The sequence below is a fragment of the Manacus candei genome, unplaced genomic scaffold (genome assembly GCF_025592945.1).
Source record: "Manacus candei isolate 608988 ecotype Guabito, Panama unplaced genomic scaffold, ASM2559294v1 h1tg000043l, whole genome shotgun sequence".
NCBI classification, from domain to species: Eukaryota; Metazoa; Chordata; class Aves; order Passeriformes; family Pipridae; genus Manacus; species Manacus candei.
The window spans coordinates 2,502,811-2,519,266 of record NW_026138091.1 but is presented as its reverse complement, the minus strand read 5'-3'; the positions used below and the strand labels follow the sequence as shown (position 1 = coordinate 2,519,266).

The 16,456-nt window shown below is 42.0% G+C and overlaps 1 protein-coding gene across 2 annotated transcripts in view; it reads right to left on the bottom strand.

Moving 5' to 3' along the window:
* OSBPL8 (oxysterol binding protein like 8) overlaps nt 1-8,729 on the bottom strand; it is an 86,112-nt gene extending 77,383 nt beyond the window's left edge. For both annotated transcript variants that reach the window (XM_051795904.1, XM_051795905.1), the window contains exon 1: nt 8,585-8,729. The gene's annotated coding sequence lies outside the window, so the exon portion shown is untranslated. The remainder of the gene's footprint in view (nt 1-8,584) is intronic.
* Between the last annotated feature and the right edge of the window lie 7,727 nt (nt 8,730-16,456).

Below are 16,456 nucleotides of genomic sequence, written 5' to 3'. Positions count from 1 at the left end.
CATTTTTTCCTCTCAATAACACTAGCTATTATTTGAAGTCTTCTACAAATAATTTTTAAGCTTTTTTAAATTTATTTAACTCTGCTTCAGCTTCCAGACAAAGCTATTTCCTCTAGACTTGAATTACACATATTCATAATTACTCAAGGACTGTTTGCTAAAAGGAGCAATAGTTGCGCCATTTCCAAGTCTTGTCATTTTTATCATGTTAATATTTCAACTCTGGATCACTCCTATATTTCTAGGACTAGTATACTACAAAAAGTTAACACTTCCCTTAGTTAGCAACCGGATGTCTTCAGATACTTTATTCCATATTTATACATGGACTACGCATTAATAAAATCAGCATGTTTCAAGTACTTGAAGTATATATCCTTTTTTTAAAGTTACTTGGTCCTTTTTGAAAAAAAATCCAGTAAACTTGAGTGTCCAATAGTCCCTCAAAAAGCGCAGTGCAGCAGCTTCCATGACATATGGAAAAACAGGGCAACACTGGCATTAGTGTCACCAGTGTATAAGAGTATGTGATTTCTACCAAAAATAATTAAATTATACATCCACCTACTTGGGGAAAAGAGGTCCACTTTATAAAGCACTTGGTTGACTTCACAGGTTCTCTTCACCTGGAAATGATGAAGGCCTGAAACAAGGCTTCCCCAGTGTTCAGACCGCCTCCACCCAGCACCACTCCTAGGGTTTACATTTAGTTTAGCTCCTAGTTGTAACTCTCTGGAGTTACTCTGTGTTCAGGCAGCACACATACAAATGCAGCTTGGAGTTCAGCAGCCATAGTGTAGGTGGCAACACTGGCAAGGAGTCTGCACTACTGCAGTGTTCACAGGAAGCACAAAGATTATCTGTGCCTGTCCATGAAGTAGATACACCAACGATGAACTGCCTAAGAAAGAACAAATAAATGAATCCATCAAGCAGGTGAGGTGCCTCATTTTCATACTACACATGTGAGGGTTAGGATAAGGGAGAAGAAAAAGCTAAGTGGTTCACTCTCAAGAGTCAAGCCCAAGTAGCACAGACTGCATTATATGCATTAAGGTATAACACATTTGTTTCAACTAAAACATTATCCATGCATTATGTAGTCAATTGCACTACTCTAAATAGACATTAACTGGCTCAGTGACACAAATAAACTTGTTCATGTGATTGCTTTCCACTGGAAAAAATACTGAAAAAAATATCATGAGAGGCCTGCTTACATCAAAAGCCTTAAAATAGAGCTCTTATGAGACAAAGGTAAAGTCGTGCAACGAAGGAGATTGGTGATCTTCTACAGCAATGCTAAATATTTGGGTTTGGGCTGTTATGTATTTAGAGTTTCAGACAAACTCTAGTATGTTTCAGTCCCTCTCAGACTAGTTCCCAGTGAGGAACAATGGTAAACCCGCTCTCCTGGTACAGTATGGTGCTGCTGGATGCGACTCCCACAGTTGCAAAACAACAAACTGCAGTTTATTCAGGCTCACTGGTTTAATGTCTAAACAATATCCTAGCTATCCCTTCTGTGTTAAAGAACAGTATTTGGTTTATGCAGCATAAAGGTTCACGAGTTGCACCAAAATCTCCACTGCAAATAAACTGCCTCCTCCTTCTCCTCCTAGCAGCACTGGCATTCCACTGCACAAAGAACAGAACTCCTACGCTGCTCCTCTCCACCACCCATCCCCATGCACAAAGGAGCACGGCGCAGCAGGTCCCTCAGGCAGCCACCTCTGAGATGAGTCTGGGAGGAACAGCTTGAGCAGGGGGTGACAAATTTGTGGAGATTTATTTTGAAAGCTTCATATGGCTGTGAACATTATTTTTCCCTAGCTCCAGTCATACACTTCACAGTATTTACATCCCCTGCAGAAACAAACCATGCTATGGCCTGCTTCTAAAGAAAAAAGAGTGGCCCATAAGCAGCTATTTACATCAGAACTAAATGTGCAAGAATAAAGAGAAAAGTATGCTATTTGGTACTTAAAATGGCTTATGTCTGTTACCACGTATCCTCATACCAAGTGATCTTTCCTGTTACACTTCAGTTACACAAGGGAAACTAAGGTTTCAAGTTTCTTAATTCAGTGCCATTTAAGGAGTATCTAATCACAGATTTACAGCATCATCACACTTCTTTTTAAAACCTGCAAGGACTGTAAGACCATAAAATATGAATATATTAACTAAAAAATTAGGTCAATGTAATATTTAAGCAAACATCACCCATGTTACCAAGAAAAAGTATTCATTTTGCCCATAAAAGCATCCTTTCTACTACATGTCTTTGAAGTAATTAGGAAGAAAAAATCCACAAAATTTCAAGTAAAGGAACTTGTTGTGTACCTGGCCAAAAGTATTTCATCAATCTTAATATGTTGCATTTCGCCTTTAGAATAAATCCAGGAATCTTTTATAATTCATGAACTAGAAACCAACTGAATCTATAATTTACCACACAAATCTTGTATCAACAGTATAACACTCTTTTTAAGTATCACCATCTAGTTCTAAGTAATAAATTGTTTGCCTTAACTCTCCAAATCATCTGTAAGAAATATAAAATCTAAAGAATATTTTTGAGGAAAAATATGCAATCACTGAGATGTGGCCACATGAGGTATTTAGAAAAAAACCTACTGCACGTGAGACAAAGCCAGGTTTGGAATGATACTTATGCTACTTGAAGAGTCAAGGTGTGCTGGTTTAAAAGTTAACCAGCAGGGGGAATGAACCCAACTCAAAGGAGAGATTATAAGTCAGAATAACAATTTATTAAAATAATACAGTAAGTACAATAATACAAACAAACAATTGGTCTCAACCCACAAAAACCCAAATGTGTAACCCAGTACCCTGGGGCCTGAACAAAGTGGTGTTCCTTGGGCCCTGTTTGAGTCCAAAGTAAAGGGAGAGGGGAAGAACCTGCTGGTGGGAGAGCTGCTGCAGTCTGGTTGAGAGCGATGAGATGCAGCCGTCCTCTGGATCCCACGAGTGGGTTGAAAAATGTTCCAAAACTCCAAGATTATATATCCTCCAGTTCAGGCAGGAATGCTTGGTACTCTCCTCAGGGCGGGGAGTTCACAAAGGGTGTGAGGACAGAAACATCCTCCTATCTCACAGGCCTCTTAACACCTAGTTTATAGCCTGAGGAGTCAGGCTCTATGGGCAGAAGGTGCGAATAGTCTATTGACAACAATAGTCTAGTTTCTGGGAAATGACATGGAAGGCTATAGAATACAGTTTTGGGTTACACCCACCATGCTCTATGGGCAGAGGGTGCGAATAGTCTATTGACAACAATAGTCTAGTTTCTGGGAAATGACATGGAAGGCTATAGAATACAGTTTTGGGTTACACCCACCATGATGAACTGATCTCAGCTGTCCTAACTAGGACACAAGGAAATCATTTACAGGTATAATTCATTATGTTAGGGTGGAAGGAGAAATGAAAAGTGTCCTTTAATTTATTAAATCTTGGAAATGCTTTATCTTAGGAATAGATAAATAATGCCCAAGCCACAGTCAAGTACTCAACCTGGTTTACTAGACCACCTTCTTACTACCAGTTAAACATCTGAATTCTAAAAAAACCCACCTATTTTCTGATGCGTACTTCCTTAAATAACTAGAACTGTCAATTAAAAGAAGTGTCCTACAACACGCATGCTTCCATAAGCTGTGCAAGAACACTAAATTTAATAAAAATATTTTTTTCACATGTTTAAATGACCTGTATTACAGCTGCATGTCCAGGTTCAATCCGTTTCAAAAGCAACTCACTGGTCTTTTGAAATAATCTTCAAAATACCATGGCTTCTGTTTGCAGGTATGCAAAAGATAACTCTGGAAAGAAACATGCTGGTTTTCCTTATCTCAACTGAATAGTCATATTAACAGCTTCTGCAGTACTACAACACAAACACTGGGTGACAGGATTAATGCACTGGAAAATGTATGAACATACAGACAGCATATGAACTAGCTCAAGCTTCGATGCAATGAGAACACTTTCAAATGGACGAATGAATGCTTGAATGAAAAAAAGAGTACGATCATATACACACATTCCACTACTGTGTCAAAGTCACTGTTAACCTTCAAGAATTTCCAGACAGATGTAGTATTTTTAGTGGATAGATGATCAGTGCTGTATCCTGTACTAAGGGAACATGCAGATATAAAACCTCATATCCACAGTTAAGAGTGTGAAGAAAATGAGGTTTATTTATTCCTCTCCTAACACCAGAAGTCCAAGCTATTTCCTCAAAATTAAAATCTCACTTCCAAATGCCTCTTACCATCTGTCAAGCAGTTTTAGCTGTTCAGAAGAGGCTTCTTATGCTACTGTATATGTTACATCTGCAACAGATTTTCTTCTTGTAGAGTACAGATGGAATAAAACATTGTTTTATAACAAATATAGCAAAATACTGCACCGGATTTCAACTGTGTACAATTCAGAACCAGTTACTCTGAATAAAACACTTCTAACATATCTGCTACTAATCAGCGGCCTATTATGAGCACTGTTTCCCAAACTTCACTTGATCCATTTAGAGGATTCAACACTGCACGTAGGCCTTTTTTTAAAAGTCAATGTCAGTCCTCGAAACATCAAGATCCACCAAGTCTCTTTACTACAGTATGAAATTACAAAAATGAGAAAAACCACAAGAAAAGCATGCAACTTGCTGTTCCCACAAGTTGAAAAAGTGTATGTTTTAAGATAAAGCTTCATAAAGCTGCTTCAACTGTGTCTAAACTGATGGGGTTTCTTAGGCAGAGAAACCATCTCCTCAATCAGAAGCTAATTTATAAAAACATCCCTGAAACTATGCAGATTCTTCAAGTCCGGGGTTCCAATTAGTCCATGAGGCAGTAACAATATATCTCCTCTACTAATTATCAATACCATGAAGTATTTATTGTTCAAAGTCAGTGACTTATTTTTTATACTTTCTGGTTACAATTAAACCTTCTAAGATCTAGAAAACTTGCAAAAGTCACACCTGTCTCAATATTTGTTCATATGTTCTCAACAGAAGCAAGAGCTGTACAAACCCTTTACGTTACTCCAGCTTTAAACTCAAAGCATGACTCTCCACTCTGTATAAGTGGGAAAGCTGTAGGTAGCAGACAGAAGGCAGGAAAATATTGACAGGCTGAAGCTAAACAGAGAGGTTATCAACCCAAAACAAGAGAACAGCAAAAGAAATCACTCAAGCAAAATCCAGAAACAGTCCTCTAAAATGAGTCAAAGCCTTTGGAAAAAAAAACAAAACATTTTTTTGTTGTTATGGGGGGTTTTGTTGGATTGTTTTTTCTTTGTTTTATTTTAAACCAAACCAAACAACCAAGACTGCCTATCACCTCTTCTATCTTAAAGGATATATATTTCTGAATTATATTAGCACCAACAACCTATTATAATAAAAGTTAATTGTAAATATTGTCTAAAAAGCCAGGAAATATTAATTAATTCAACATCATTATGACAACGTAAGAATATAGAGGGGAAAAAACAGTAAAAACAGTTCACTCAGGAAAAAATCTAACGAATCACTCGACATTTAGAAGTGTTTTTTTTTACTTCCTCACCAATTCACTGAAATAGCCTAGGCGAAGAACTACGCTGCTTCACTTCCTGTAAAAACAGCAACTGCACAAATACCTGCCTCAAAAAGCTTTCTATTACTGCTCCTCTCCTCTCCAACAGTATATCTGTTGAAGAAGCAAGATCTTCATTAACAGCATACTGTATTATGAACCACAATTTACCCAACCAAGATGTCCACATTACAGTCTGGGGAACAGGATCATCGACTTCTGTGTTTATACTACTTCTATCACACTGCATAGACTGAAGCAAAACCCACACTTGTAGGTAGTAAGACTATGCTGTTTTCTACAGCTATCACTATTTCTTCACAAGGTCTTTTTCTGTCTTCCTTTACAATTCTCCATTTTGTCGAACAATAAAAATTGTGTTTAATCATAAATTTGACTAATGCACAGCTTGATACATGTTCATTAAAAAGAAACAAAACTAAAGCAAACCCCATTGCTTGACCCATTGGGAAGTTTTAAGTATATGACATCAAGTAGTTTCTCCAAAAAATTTATTTTCTGTTCTGAAACAGAAGACCAAGAGACTAACAGATAAGTTATCTGACAGCCTAAAGCAAGAGGAATTTCACAGCACTAGGAGGGAGAAGTGAGCAAAAACCCTTAGAAGACTCCCCTGCATGCTTCAGGAAACAGAATTTGTGGGAAATCGGGGAGGGGGGGTGGGGGGGGCAGGTGGTAAAACAGTAATCAGTGAAGAGATGAAAGCCTAATAACTGACTTGACACAGTTAATTAAAACTTGGCTGAGTGCTCCACGCAAAGATTTACTGGATGGAGAGGAGGCTGGGGCACAGCTTCACAGAATACAAAGTATGCATTTTCTTGTACTAGGTAATTGCACAACCATTTCTTTGAAAGCATAACAGCACACAAAAGAAAATGGGTAAGTGCTGCATCACCTCAGACCCTTTTTGATCACTTCAACAGAATTTAAGAAAAGGCTATCTAAAAATGAGCAGTCTTCAATAAACTTCCTTTCTCCCAAAATTACTTTCCAATAATTCCTGCATTTTATTTCCCTTTTGAGCAAAATTCTGAGATTATACAGGTAGCACTATTAAAAGAACAGGAGAAGCCTGACTTTCTGTCCCAATTCAGTTCCCTGCAAAAAGTATACAAGTCCAGTATTTTTTCCTGCAAATTAGAAAATTCCTCCTTATGTTGTAAGAGCTAACAAACTTTCACAAGCATTTATAGAACAGAGTTTGAAGTACTCTGGAAGTTTACACGTGCAGCAGAAATATGAGCTGGATGGCCCTTTACTGAAAAGTCAGTTTTTAACTAATTTGACAGAGCAGCACGTTTAAAAGGAGCTCTTTCCCTCACCCATGATTAAAGTAGAAAAAAAGATCTATTCATTGCTAGGTCTAAGCTGTATCAGCCTCGACAAATTCAGTTTACTTACAACACGATTTTTAGAGTCTTTTCCAAGCTAAACGACTATGCTCTACACAACTCTACAACAATAAAAAAAAAGGAACCAAAGAGCCGGCAAGTGACCACAATCACACATCTCTCTTTCCCCAACTAGTTTCAATCCTGAAGCAGATGTATTAAACCAGCATCCGGAAAGGAGGGCTCTAATGCCAAGTATTGGAAAGTTGTATAATCACAAAACAAATTACTTCAAAATTCAGGAGTTTTGATTAAAAACTAGTACATGGCTAAAACAACAAATGACCTCAAAAGCTTTCAGGGAACTCTAAAACAAAATAGCACACAGAAAATTTCACCAGTCCCTTCTACAGCTACTTGATAGCCAACAAATGCAATTATGTTCTTCTCTTCTTTTTTATGTCGTTTAAAACCAGAACTGTATCAACTCTCAATTCTCACTTGCTGACGAACAGACCTGACAAAGACAAGTGGGAAGCACGACTCCATATATACTTCTGCTACTGTCCATTCACTGCAGACTAACAACTCAGTATCAACTCCTGTCTCTTTAACGCTTCAAACATGAGGTTGATAATTAACAAGCATCAGTAGGGTCACAAATACATTAAAACTTAATGGATCAAACAGATTTATATTTTCTATGATTAAACTGAAACGATTAAAATTATGAAAATTGACAGATGAAAAACAGTCGTTCTTAAAAGGTTTCCTGTCCTCGGTCCCAAGAACTGTTTGGACAGCAGCAGCAATGAAACTCGTTAGAAACACCTTCAGTAACACACTGAATTGATGGCTTTCCTCCTTTCATAGAAGGAATTCTATAGCGCGTTGTTGTAACACACAGTTTGTGAAGACTACTATTTCAAGAAAACGTCTGAAGCTCATCCGAACGATCACCGAGTACGTTAAGCACAAACGCTCTCAGAGAGGAGGGGAACGCGCTCTTTCCGAAGTGAGCCATTTAGAAGGCCTGCTAACAGAGTCACAAGCGCGGCTGGCAGCAGCAAGGGACCAGGGACAGTAACACGGATCTAGGTTTCATTCCCCGCGGCATTGCTGCGTTAGAAGACTGTTTTCCCAGTGGGAGGGGAAGGAGGCTGCCGACGGTCAAAGGAGCTAAATTTTAACTGCATTCCGCAGGCGGTTTCCACCCGTGGCTGGCGGACCCCGGGGTGTCCCGGAGTGTGATCGCGGCAATCAGAACAGCCGGGGATGGTGAGGCGGCCCTGCAGCCCCCGGCCGAGGTGCCCCGCCTCACCGGGAGCGCTGGGGTCCGATACCGACCCGACCTGTCTTGCCCCGCTCAGCCTCCACTGCGGGACCCGGTCCGGCCACCGCCGAGCGTCCGGCAACACCCACCGCGGGCCCAGCACTGCCGGAGACACCGAGGGGCTCCCAGAGCCCCCTCCCGCCCAGCGGCGGCGGGGCGGCAACACACTCACCACCTCCTCCTGCCACCGCCGGCAGCGCAGCGCCGGCAGGGACCTGGGTGGCATCATGACACACGCCCACCCTGACTCCCGTCCGCTGCCCCAGACCCGCCGCTGCTCTCACCTCTGCCCGCAGCCGCGTCCGGCGGGAGGCGCGGAGGGGCAGCTGTCCGGTGCGGGGTGGGCGGTGGCCGGGACCCCTCCCCGCCGCCGGCTCCGCCTGCCCCGCGCGGCACCAACCGCTCCTCCTCCTGCCGCCGCTCCTGCCCCGTCCCCGCTCCCGCCGCTGCCGCCGCTCCGGCCCCGCCCGCGCGGCGCCACCCGGTCGCCGCTTGATCCGCTCATCCGCCGCGGCGGGAGCGCGCGCGCAGGCGCGGCCGCAGCGGTCCCGCCCCGCGGCCCTGGAGCCGAGCGGGTCTCCCCGGCCGGGGAACTGCGGGTTGGGGGGGCCCGTGAGGGAGCCCCGCAGCTCACACGGTCACTGCGGTACTGCTTCCGTCCTTGCAGCGCTCTTCTTGCAAGCAGGAGCTCTATTAGCGTGGTGTTAAGGAATAACATAGGAAGCCGAAAGGTAGTAACAATGGAAATAATATGCGGTCTGAAGGATACCTGTAAGTCAGCAAGAGGCATGGTCTCTCCCAACATCCCAGCAGGAGCCCTGCATTGCTTTTTTTTTTTCCTTCCATTTTTGTTCCGTCTCAAAATGGGACTTCTCAGAATCACAGAATCAGTTAGGTCAGAAAAGACCTCTGAGATCATCGATCGAGTCCAGCCTATGACCGAACCAGCCTGTGGTCTGCTAGAGAGACCAACCCCCACCGGCTACAACTTCCTTTCACGTAGTTGTAGAGAGTGATAAGGTTACCCCTTGAGCCTCCTCCTCTCCAGCAGCCTCCTCTTCTCCTAGCAGTTTTAAACATATCCATGGTAAGAAGATCCACCCACTGTGAGCAACTTTGATCTGTTACTGTATTTAAAATAACATCAGGATATACCTCAGATTTTCATCAGCTGTCAGTTGACAATACTGAAAACAGTTGTAAAATGCTGCATAACTTTTGGAAATACTGAGCATCTTCACTTATTTCGAGGGAAAGTACTGTCAGTACATTTAGAAGACATCTGGCACCTTCAGCGCTGATCTGCTCACTAATGACGCAGAAAAGTTGACAAAGGATTAATGTTTCCAACTCTGAAAATAAGCCTTTTAGCTCAATCTATTTTTCATAGAATTATCTGCTGTACCTCAATTATGTAGCAGTGTCACTAGGAGTCCATTATCGTGGGCTAATGTTCCACTCACAGTCTTTTCATTCTGTTTCCTTGAATAATCAGTCAATTAAAAGGCTGAGTATTCCTTCCTCAATACTTTTTAATACTTCTGTAGAAAGATAGACATATATTCCTGACTGTGGAAGATTGCTTTGTCTTCTCAGCAATGAGGTATAAAATGCTGAATAATAGAGAGAGCAATTCTGTTTTCATCATTAGATATGAAGCTTCTTTGCACAAAGCTTTTTATAATTAAACAGTATTTCTCTCTGTAATGAGATAATTCACTCTTGCAAGAGTTACAGGGGGTTTCTTGCTGTAGAGCTTTAATTTGCAAGGCTGGTCACAGTCTAGGCAATGGACTGAGTCTAGCTTTGGGAAGCAGTCCTGCACATGTGTGCAATTTGTGACTCATTTATGTCTTGCCTTGTGACAGAGCAATGCTTTAAAAGCTATTTTTAAGGTCACAGTATTTCACACTTTAACACTTCGAAAGTTTCATTAAAAAACCATGGAATTCTTCGAGTCATGCTTAACAACCGTGGAGGGGTTACAGTTTCAGATGTACAAAGGATGTGATACCAGGCTGTTGTGTGCAGCTGGAAATTGATTCGCTGAGTGAGTGTGCCAGGGGAATCCACGTTATGGTTACAAGCCAGGGGAGGGAGGTATAGCAATGAATATTCATATGTCATCTGAAGCGGCCACGCAGCCCACCTGGCGCGGGAAGTTCGAGAGGGTTTTTGGTGCGGGTCAGAGTTGCTCCAGGGTCTCCCTTCAATGTCATTAATCGTTCCTGCCACACCGGAACAGCATCAAAGCTGCCTCGCTGCCCCATGCCGGGGTCGGGCATCGGGGATCGCACCGTTGCCTTCGCCACTCACTCTCCGCTCAGGTGGGGAAAGAAAAAACGTGAAACGGATCGCTGCCCCCCCGCGGGACCGCGACAGCCCACACGGGGAGCCCCAGCCATTTGCCCGGACCGCTGCCGAACTGACCCAGATCCCACCGCATGATTCGCTGCTCCCGCTGCTCGCTTGTGCCAGAGCAGCCCCTGCTGCTGCTCCACAGCCCAGCCCAGCCAAGCCAAGACACCGTGCCAGGGGCAGCATGTGGCAGGGAACAAAGAGACTCCGAACTAATACCACCACTGCAGTTAAGACCTGAACCTGACCAGGTGACGTAGAGTGGCCAGTTTAATAGTGTAACTCCTCGTGAGCAACACAGTTTGCTTGGGTTTTTGGTTTTGCCCCTGTTCTCCCATTGTTTCTTTTGTTTAGTTGGGCAGACAGGGGTCGTTGGCGGAGAGGACCCTCTGCCATTCTCTTTCCCCGTTGTTCCCAGGGACCCCACGAGGCCGTGAATTCCCCTCTTTTTGTGGATAAGCGGGTTCTTTTATATCTTTATGGTGCTGCTATTTTGCTTGTCAGTAAATTGTTATTTTTTCACTTATACCTCCTTGCATTTTTGTCTCTCTCTATGTTTGAGGAGGGAGTTCATTTTACTGGAGGTCCCACCCCAATATTTGTCTTTAAACCAAGACATCACACTATGCTTTTTGCTTCTCCTGACCGTCACCAGTAAACTCTTGTTATTTATTTCTTGGAGTGCTTTTGTAGCTTTACAGAGTTCTTGTATTCCTGTCTGTGATAGAAGGGGGAGGCTCGCAGCACACCAAAAATACAATAGTTTATGGAGAGGCTCAGACCTCTGCTCACGTGGCTTACACTGAATCACATACATGCTGATGTTTTCATAGTTTACACAAAGCTGAATTATATCACAGATATTTTGCAATGAAGGACCTCTTACGGGGAAAATGCGGGAAAATGACCACAAAGTATCATGTTTTCAGATTTGAGGACACAGAGAAATTATGAGTAGTGGGATCTTGTACCTCACTCCATAGGGCTGTCAGGTGGAAGAAATACTCAACTGTCATCACAAATACATAGAATCATGGAATGTTTTGGAGGGACACCTTCCACTAGACCAGGTTACTCAAAGCCCCATCCAACCTGGCCTTGAACACTTCCAGGGATGGGGCATCCACGACTTCTCTGTGCAGTCTATCTGAGTGTTTTACAACCCTCACAGTAAGAATTTCTTCCTAATGTCTAATCTGAATCTACCTTATTTCATTTTGAAGGTATTACAATTACATAGTCATAGAATGGTTTGGGTAGGAAAGGACCTTTGAAGGTCATGTAGTCCAATCCCCCAGCAAAGTGCCTTCATCTAGACCAGGGTGCTCAGGGTCTTGTCCAATCCAGCCTTGAATGTTTTCAGAGATGGAACATCAATCACTTCTCTGGAGAACCTGTTCCAATGTTTTACCACCCTTCATTATAAGAAATTTCTTCCTTATATCTAGTCTGGATCTGTCCTCTTTCACTTTGAAGCTATTCCCCCTTGTCCTATCACATGCCCTTGTAAAAAGTCCCTCCTCAGCTTTCTTTTAGGTCTGCTTTAGGTACTGGAAGGTGCTGTAAGGTTACCCTGGAGCCTTCTGTCCTCTGAGCTGAACAGCCTCAACTCTCTCATCCTGTCCTCAGAGGAGAGGTGCTCCATCCCTCTGGTCATCTTCATGGCCTTCCTCTGGACTTGCTTCAGCAGGTCCACATCCTTCTTATATTGGGGATCCCAGAGCTGGACTAGGGAAAGCATTTGCCTGCATCTGTGACCAGGTATAAACCAACAGGAGGCCCACAGCTAGTAGGGAAAGAATGATCTATTTTTTCTTGTAGGAACACCATAACTACCAACCTTGTTAATATGAAGGTCAGAAAAAGGATATGAAAACTGCTGCATGAAAGGGGAGAAGCTGTTTCATCTTTGACATAGGCTTTTAATTAGACCGCGTTTCCAACCCATTTAAAATAGCAGGGATTCAAGTAACTTTAAGGTGGATCTGATGTTTGAGGTTGTCAGGGAACAGTAAGAACAGGATTGTTCCCTGAAGGGAAAGTGAGCTAGGAGTCAAAAAGGGTAACTTAATAACTTAACTACTCTTACTGTCAGGGCAGGGACTTCACCATCCAGGACCCACTCTCACAGTAGTTGAGCCAGGTAGACCTAGAGACAGAGGTAACATTCATCCAAGAGTCCAGATCATAAAGCAGTATCAGAATGAAGAGAGAGATCCAAGGTGAAGCCAGGAGCAAAATCCCTCAGTCATGGTTAGGGTGAGGTCCAGCAACCACCAAGGCAGTGAGACCAAGCTGATGTCAAGCCAGGTAGTCAGTCCACAGGTTGAGGCTTGGATCAAGAAGTACTATGGCATAGACTTAGTACTCTTCTAACATAGCTCAGGTGAAGACTGAAGGCCCAGGGCTAAGCTTAAATAGAATTCTTGGCCCTATGGGTATAAGTAGGAGCTGCAGATGAGGCTGCTCATAGCCATTAAGGTTTATTAATGCACTCAGGACCACAAAGAGTTCATCTAGTCCTTTTTTCCTTACAGAATAAAATTTACAGTAACATATTGAACCAAGCCTTTCACCTCAGCTACCTACAGCTGCTCCCTCCTGACTCAACTCTTGCAAAAGGAAGGGTGAAATGGTGAGCAGAAGAGCTGTGTGCTAGACATGAGGCTCAGCCACAGGCAAGAACAGCTTCCATGTGGAGCCTGGGAGCTTCTGACAGTGCTGCCATCTCATGGTTCATTCCCAAGTTCATCTGTACTTTGGAGCTGAAGGTGAACAACAACAAAAAGGCAGAGTGTTTTGTTTTGTGGTTGTACATATCTTTGATTATGATATGCTCATGATTAGGGCTGGTAGGTGCTATAGGAACACAAACAAGGTTTGTTAAAAGAGAAGATAAGAAAATTTGCACTATTCTCAGATAACACACTTGCAGAGTCACTAGAGGATTATTCATTGTAATCCTGCTGGGTGTTATCTTATTATCTAGTGGTAACACTCACCACTTGGGGCTTTAGGGGTAAAGGAAAATGGAGAAAGACTAAAAGCAACAGTAAAGTCTGAAGTAAAGTGAGAAGCCTACAGTCCTGGCAAGGGAGACTTCTGCACACATTCCCTGTATTTTTTGGTTTCTCTGAAGTGTATAGTAGTTTCCTGCTACATCTGTAGGCGCAGAGAGCTCTGACAGCTAGGGAAAAAGTAACAAAACTAGAAGTAAACTAGAAATATTGTATTAAAAACATGAGGAGGAAAGCAGTTTTATGTTTTCAGGGAAGCTGTCCTTTCCTTGCTCCTCCTGAAAGTTTTGGCTTCCAACACCTGTCAAAGAGAATGGAGGGGTTTGTTCTCAGCTTGAAAAAGAAAACATTTTTTGTGAAAGTTAAAATTGAGATCTTAGTTCTAATTAACAAATCTTGGTTTTAATTAAAAAGCAGCTGGGGTTGAACAAAGTAACAAAAGACTTTTTAGGCAAATGCTCACCTGAAATGGTTTTAGCCTGTTCTGAGGAAAGCAGCATAGTTTTGTGTCCCTCCATGTCCCTCTGTGGGAGACCCTCAGTGCTCCTGACAGAGCCTTCAGCTCTGCAGCCACTGAACACTTCTGACCTCTCTGCATAGCTCCGTATTTTGGAGAAATTATCTGCATTCTGACATCAATGAAATTAAGAGTTTTAATTAAAATTAGAAAGGGTTATTATTTGGTGGTAAGTACATTGTACATGGTATGAAACAATGTCTAGTAGTAGCCTTTTTGTGATGGAGTTTGGTAATACATGGCTGTTTTAGAAGCAATGTTTTGAAGCTTTAAAACTACAGACATTGCTAATTATTTGTCTCTAATTTGAAGTCAGCATGTTTGTGCTAATTAAAAATGAGATGACAATGTTTTCACTTTGATTCTAAAAGCTGTGTGGCAGGTATCTGAAGTATTTATAATTTTCAGTACAGAAAATCTCATTGTCTTCAGTTTCTTCACAGTTATGAATGCTATCCTTATGAAACTACTTTTGCTGCAGTAATCCATCACTTACTCCAGTCATGCACAGGACTAACATAAAAAAAATCAAACTTAGTTTTCCAGTGTTAGATCACATTTTTATTTTATAAGGTGTAGAACTACTCATTCTGTCACAGACATTGGCACTACAGAATGTTCCTCCTTCCTTTAGATCTAAGCTTGTCTCTATGAGATATGTCAGTCCTGATCTTTTGCATTATATTTAGTTATTTAGGACATGATGTTACAGGATTTTTAATTCAACTCAGGCATTTTTCAAGTACAAGCATATTTTTATTCTTCTGCATCACCAGTTCAAGTATTCTTAGCCCTGATCTGGTTTGTCATTTTTGCAGTTTTCAGTATGCTCTTGTCTGACAACTCCTCTTTAAATATCTGCTGCATCATCTCCTTTTCTGTCTTGAAGAAGCTCTTTCTCCCCCTGTGCCTCTTTTTAGCCTCCAACTTTCATGCAGAGAGCTTCACATTTCTCATGTACAGAGGACTGATCTTGATAAGATTATATTTAGCTGTATCAGTAGGATTTTAATCCAGTAATCCTACTGAGAGGGAATTCTCCCAGCAAGGAGACCTAATGCCCCTGTTTCATCTTCCACTTAGCTTGCACATCTTTGCAGTCAGTTTTCTCAGAACTTTTTGTATTAGTGTTTGTTACTGTGAGGAAATAGAAATAGAAAACAAAAATGCATCTACTCTTGCACTGAATGGTAAATGTACATGAAGGATGTAAAACATTCACATCATACAAAATGTCAGTTCTTTTTGCCTGCTGGGGGGAAATAGTAAATGAATTCCTTATTTTGCTTTGCTTCCTACATGGCTTTAGCTTTCCCTATTAAACTCTTTATCTCAGCCCACAAGTTTTCTCATTTTTACCTTTTGGGTTCTCTCCCCAACCTACAGGTGTGGGGGAGTGGGTGAGGGAAGAGCTGCATGGGACTAAGATGCTGGCTGGGGCCAACCCATTGGCACCATTCCTTTACCACATGCCGATTTTTCAGGAAGGAAGGAAGACATGCACACATTAAGATCAGGATGCTCCAGGCTGAACCTTCATTTCCAGAATTTCTGGCTGACATGTTGTGTTTTCCTCAGTGTACAAAATGGAAGAAAATATACTCAAATTCATAAAGACTATGTCTTTCAAAAGGACATAGCCTACTTGTTGCAGGAGGAAGGGACCTCCATAGCTGTGAGGTTTCTTTCTGGTCCCTTGTCAAGTTACTGGGCAGAATCTGCTGGTCCTTCCATCACAGGCTTTTTATCAAGGCTCTCTTTTCAGTCTCCTTTTGGAGTGCTTTTGTTCTCTGGATGATTCTTTCACCCTTATGTTTTTTCCAATAACTCTCTACTATATTGAATGCAATACTATTATATAGCCTAAATTTGGAAAAAGAAAGTTCAGTTAATTCGGAGTGAGTCCAGGCCCTCCCTTTTCTCAGACCTATTTTCAGTTGCTGGCTATGCAAGATCATGCAGCTAGACCATGATAGGTATGAATATGGTTCTCTTGTGACTAGCTGTTGACATCAGTGCTTCAGTGGAAACAGCAATTGCAATTGGTCCTTAGCAGACTGCAAATTAAAGCTTGTGTATTGCTGTAAGCCTCCCTCCTGACCCTTGATTGCCAGCTTGATTCATACCCTTGATCTATGTAGGTTTTGTGTCTTTATGTTGTATGTCATTAATGCATAATCCACAAAGCATACTCTATTTCCAGGCCTCATCTTAACCTTAAGTAGTGTTGACCATGTATCAGTTCCTTCATTTTCTTGGCAGAT